Source organism: Gobio gobio (assembly GCF_949357685.1).
Source record: "Gobio gobio genome assembly, chromosome: 14".
Classification (NCBI taxonomy): domain Eukaryota; kingdom Metazoa; phylum Chordata; class Actinopteri; order Cypriniformes; family Gobionidae; genus Gobio; species Gobio gobio.
In genome coordinates this window covers 43,199,906-43,206,392 of record NC_137107.1, presented here as the reverse complement: position 1 = coordinate 43,206,392, position 6,487 = coordinate 43,199,906, and positions in this window count along the sequence as shown.

The window sequence follows — 6,487 nt, the reverse complement described above, 5'->3', positions numbered from 1 at the left end:
AAGTGTAAAATAAGTAATTACAACTATACATGTTTGGTATTGTCACAATCACCAGTGAGAGTGCCCTGTGATAACCATCTGAGGGTACTCCACCCCGGACTGTCATTCCATCAAAGACTACATTACCCATAATACTTTGCCTGGACTCATCAGCACTCATTGTTTACACCTGTGTCTCATTTACCTCATTACCTTGCCTATATAAACCATGTCACTGTGATTCACGGCGAAGTCTTGTTTGTTGTATAACTGCATTTCTGAGCGGTTTCCCTGGTTTCTTGTAGTTATGGGCAGACCAAGACTTTGTGAAACAGTTGAAGCAAATGCGCCATATTTTTTCGAAGCTTCGAATCAATCCGACACCTGTCTCTACAGCAACACCTAGTAGTCACTTGCATGTGTTTATCTGAAATAACCTTGACAATGATCAATGGAGAAAGTAGTCAAAAAATCCTAAAGGATTCCAATAAGAAACCTGTACAGGATTCCATTTAGAATTTCTATCGTATTTTGGAACCATTGTAAATTTCCATCCATTTAGCCCAAAAACCGGATACTAATGGCTTGGTCAAAAGGAATTCTGCATGTAAGCCTTTTCAGCCTTTCGGGGAAGTTCTCTTAATTTATTGATATCTCATTTTAAATCTGACTCCATTAATAATTTTATCTGACTCCAATTCTAAGTGACTCCATAAAGTGTGCTACATTTAGAGTTTATCAGCTGATTTTGCGATTAGTTGCGATTTAATTTAGATCGTTGATTTTCTTTGTATCTTCCTAGTTTTCATATTATTTCATCGAGAGGCCCAATATCGCAGAGAGACATGACGCGTCCGGACCGCGCGCTCACGGGCACAAAACGGTTACTTCTGTAATTAGTCAGAGGATGCAGAGTGAATATTTTACCTTTAAGTGGTTGCACATGCTCACTCAACAAAAAGTGTAATTTTAGTAATATTCACGGACTACAACTTGCCAATCCAGCGATAGTCATAAATCGGAATATCGCGCACGCTGCGCCCCATGCTTCAGTCGTGGCGTCATCGGTGTGATCTATCATAACCCTAGATTTTACGGTAATAAAGGAGTATACATCAATCCATACTAGAATAACGATTTCAGAATCATACAAGATAAATCAAGATTAACATTTATTTTGGCCAGACAGGAAAAGTAAATAAGTAAACAAGAATCCATGGTACACAACTGATCAGCGTAAAAACATAAAACAATGGCAAAGCAATATGAAAATAATTTAAAAGAGTCATCATGTCTGGCACAATACATGCAGTTTGCACCACACGGGGGGTTCTGACTACAGAATGTTCCCTCTGAGAGTTAGATTACCCAGCCTTAAATACTTCAACTAGAACAAAATGGTTGTAAATATTTGCAACACCCCCACCTGGTTTTGGGGGAGTTGATCAGATATCTTTGAAGAAATTCCTCAAAAGGAGAACTGAATTCTCATTAGTTTTCCAATCTTTCTAATACTACTAGTGACTGCAGTGAAACTGAAACCATTTTACCATTCGCACTGAGACCTTTAAAAATACATCAAACATGAAAGGGATAAAACAATGGATTTACAAGATACATCATCACTGGTATATCTGCATTTTGTGACTTGAAACCAGGGCAAGGAGAGGGCAAAATGGGGAGGGGGGAGGAATGTTTGTCAGGGTGTTGTCACACAGTTTCTGTGAGATCTTCTCTCAAGATTAGTGACTTTTACTGTTCAATTGCTGGGGTGTGTTTCTCAGCTTTTGTCTTAGCACCAAAACCGATCCTTACACCATTCTAATAGAATTCCATTAGAAATAGTCTTATAGGATATTTATGTCTTGTCCTATAAAACAATACATAAATATCCTGTAAGATCATTTCTACAGGATTTTTATGGAATCCAATTGGGTCTCTCTCTCTCTCTCTCTCTCTCTCTCTCTCTCTCTCTCTCTCTCTCTCTCTCTCTCTCTCTCTCTCTCTGTGTGTTGCATGCTGGGAGTGAGTGAACGGAGTTTGGCGTGGTTGAGAGTTGGCGTGTTAGAGTTTGTTTATTTGTTTATTTGTTTATTTTTTTTTCCCCCTTTTCTTGAAGTGTGTTTTTGTAAAGTGGTAGAGTTTTTTAAGCTGACTTTGGTCAGCGAGTTGGGAAAATGGGGACAAATGCGGGTGATCTCTCCCAACTGACTATTAGACATGGCTGTAAATGTATGCCTGACGCGTCTGTGTCAGTGGAGGAATGCCTGGTGGCCGTGAGTGCTGCAGTCGGCGGCGTTAATATCAGATCGGCCTCTCGTATGAATAAGGCGATAGTTATTTTCCTGAGCCAAAGCCAAATGGTAAACGATTTAATAGAGAGCGGATTAAAGATTAATGAGATGTTTGTGCCTGTGTTGCCTCTATCGAGCCCATCAAAGAAGATTGTCTTGTCAAACGTACCTCCATTTGTGAACAATGAGAAACTAGAAGAAATTCTGCAGCGATATGGTAAATTAGTGAGTCCCATTAAGATGATTACGCTCGGATGCAAAAATCCCGAACTTAGACATGTTATGTCTTTTCGCCGTCAGGTTTTCATGATTCTGAATTCACAGAGTGATCCTTTGAACCTGTCGGCGAAATTAACTATTGAGAATAAGGATTATACTATTTTTATTAGTTCCGAGTCCATGAAATGTTTTATTTGTGGCGAATTTGGACACGTTAGGCAGACTTGCCTGAATCGCAATGGAAATAATGGTGCAAACAGAGATTTGGCTGATGGTAGGGCGCGAGGTTCTGATGTTGTGGACGCTGCGCCGTTACAACTTCAACAGGCCGAAGTGGAATCCACGCCGAGTAGCCCGCACGATCCGCAAGAGGGAATATCCATGCCGGCCAATTCCAGCAATAGTTCCGCCGCGGAGATAGTTGAGGCAGCGGCTGACCAGCATGATATACCCGTAGTCACGCAGCCAGAGTTGAACTTGAGTTCGGAGCAGGTGCATATTAAAGACGCGCATGAAGTTGACTCTGAGGAAGAAAAACAAACACAATCTGAAGTAAGCGCTATTAAAATAAGTGACGTTACTGATGATTTGATTGATCAGAGTCAAGGAGATGATGTTTCGCAAGAGGCGATGGATTTAAAACTACGGATGGAGGACTTTGATAAGGATGACGCGGAAATATATGATGCAAATGACGGGATGGACTGTGAGAATACTTCTGAAGGTAGGACTAAACTTTACTCTGTACAACAGATTAATACCTTTCTTGATAGTACAAAAGGATTTCGTAAGCCCAGTATCGAGTTGTACTTTCCAGATTTAAAGTTGTTCTTGATATCCTGTACTGTGGCTATGCGGAAGGCAACCTTTGATGAGCTTGATAGACCTAAACGGTACCGCCTTAAGAAGCTTCTCTCTAATGTAAGAAGTACTTTGCATGTGCAAGGCAAAAAGTGAGATGGCTTGGATGCAGTTTTGTTACTTTTTTCTTTTTTTTATGGCATCCTTGAGACTTGGTACTTTAAATATCAATGGGTGTCGTGATGCTGTTAAAAGGTTTAGTCTCTTTAATTATGTTACTATAAAGAGGGCTAGTATAGTTTTTCTTCAAGAAACTCACACAGATTTGAATAATGAAGTACAATGGCTGAGTGAATGGAAGGGGCAGGCTATACTAAGTCATGGTTCTAGTGTTAGTGCAGGAGTTGCGATTCTCTTTGGACCAGAATATAAGCAGCAACCTGTTAGTGTTTTTGAATTGGTTCCTGGTCGAATGTTGCGTGTGGATATAACGGTTCATGGACTTTCTTTTTCACTATTTAATGTGTATGTTCCAAATATTGGTTCAGAGCGAATTCTCTTCTTTAGAAAGCTGAAGAATGCTTTAAGTGATGTTTTGCAGGATAGAATTGTTGTTCTGGCTGGAGATTTTAATTGTACTATAAACCACACTCTAGATAGGAACCATGAAGAGCCCCATAGTCAGTCGGCAGATGAACTTAAAAATTTGATAACTTATCACTGTCTTGTGGATATGTGGAGAGAAACTTTCCCTCAGATTAAACAATATACTTGGTTAAAAGTAAACTCTAAAAGGATATCTGGAGCCAGACTCGATAGAATTTATGTGCAGAAAAGTGCTAGGGGTAAATTTTTTAATAGCTGTATAATTCCTACTTCTTTATCTGATCATCACTATATGTCTGTTGAAGTTTCTATTGCACAGAGCACATTTAAGTCCTCACTTTGGAAATTTAATAGTAAGTTGTTGCAAGATCACAATTTCGTGCACTCTTTCACCTTTTTTTGGGAGACTTGGAGAGAGAGAAAAGAGCTATATAAGTCCCTAAGTCAATGGTGGGACATTGGCAAAACACAAATTAAACTATTTTGCCAGAGTTATATTGCCTACAATAAAAGTATTTTGGAAAGTACAATGAAACGGCTTGAGCAAGATATCCTCTTCACTGATGATCAAATGGACACTGCCGAAACCCTTGAGCAAAATAGATTTTTTATGCGGAATCTTCTAGAAGAAAGAGCCCAAGAGACACTTATCCGTGCAAGGTTTACTTCCTTTAACAATATGGATGCTCCAACATCTTCCTTTTTTAGTCTGGAGAAAAAGACTGTAAATAAGAAGATTTTATGTCATTTGAAGCTTCCAGGAGGAGGAGAAGTGACTGATGATCGTGGAATAAAGTCTTATGCCTTATCCTTTTATGAAGATCTTTACAAGGCTGAACCCTGTGATGATGAAATGGCTGACATTCTTCTTCAGGATTTACCTCAACTCGCGAAAGAGGAGAAATCTAGACTTGATCAACCTTTGACTTTTGATGAGCTGACTGTAGCTGTTCAGGAACTCTCTTCAGGCAAAGCGCCAGGATTGGATGGACTGAATGCGGAATTCTATAAACAGTTTTGGTCGGTGATTGGAAAGGACTTGTTTTCTGTCTTCTTGGAGTGTCTAGAAAGAGGAACTTTGCCTGTAAGCCTTCGGAGGGCCGTGATAACTTTACTACCGAAGAAGGGTGACCTGGGAGACATCAAAAACTGGCGCCCTGTGTCATTGCTCGGAGTTGACTACAAAATATTTTCCAAAGCTTTAACTAATAGACTTAAACTTTGCATATCTTCAGTGATTCATGCAGACCAATCTTACTGTATTCCAAATCGATCCATTTTTGACAATCTTTTACTGGTTCGAGATTTGATTTCCTTTGCCAAGGTGTATAAACTTGATGTGGGTTTTGTTTCGTTGGATCAGGAGAAAGCCTTCGATCGCATTGATCATGGCTTTCTTTTTAAATGTCTTAATGCTTTTGGTTTTGGTCCATCATTTATTTCTTATGTCAAGTTGTTGTACACCGATGTATACAGTTTATTAAAAATAAATGGTACCCTTTTGAGACCTTTTTTAGTTGGCAGAGGAATACGACAAGGGTGCGGTCTTTCGGGTATTTTATATGCCATTGCTATTGAACCACTTTTGACAGATCTTAGACGTCAGTTAAGTGGGATCTCGACAGTGTGTTCTTCTAGTACAGATTTGGTAACAGTTAAACTAAGCGCATACGCTGATGATGTTACTGTGGTGATAAGATCAGATGAAGATGTTAAGAAAATGGTAGCTTCTCTTGATGTCTATCAGAGAGCCTCTTCCTCAAGAATAAACTGGCAAAAGAGTGTATCTTTTTTATTGGGCAAATGGGAGAACGGAGGCCCTCCAGCACTACCTCAGCATTGCTCTTGGAGTTTGGAAGGATTTAAAGTGCTTGGAGTTTTTTTGGGGGAAGATCAATATATGGAAAAGAATTGGGAAGGCCTATTTGATAAAGTGTCTGGCCGTCTACAGAAGTGGAGGTGGATTCTCCCCCAATTGTCATATAGGGGTAGAGTGCTTATTATTAATAACTTGGCTGCATCTATGCTATGGCATCGGTTAAATGTACTTGATCCACCAAAGACTATATTGCAATGTCTACAGAAGATTTTTGTAGATTTTTTTTGGGACGGTCATCACTGGCTTCCCCCTGCTATTCTTTACTTGCCAGTTAATGAAGGAGGTCAAGGATTAATTGATTTGGCAGCCAAAGTTAAAGCTATGAGGCTAAAAATTGCTCAGACCTTACTATATGTTAAGGAGCATACTACACCATGGGTTTCTTTTGGCCTGGCTTTGCTCAGAACTTTTGGTGGTTTTTCCCTTGACAAGCAATTGTTCTTGATGTCATTGTATAATGGAAGTTTTATATCTGATGTAAAATTCTATGTTTCAGTTTTAAATTCCTGGACTGTTTTTAAGGAATTTAGACCGGAAAAATACCATTTTGGCCTGAATGAACCACTGTTTTATAATTCGTTTCTTGGTGGCAATGTTTGTACATCTAATATTGTTGTGAAAACATTTATAGAGAGGGGTTTGACGAAAGTTGCACATCTGATTGATATTGTTTCCAGAAAATGGAGACCTGCTGTTGAAATTTGTGAAC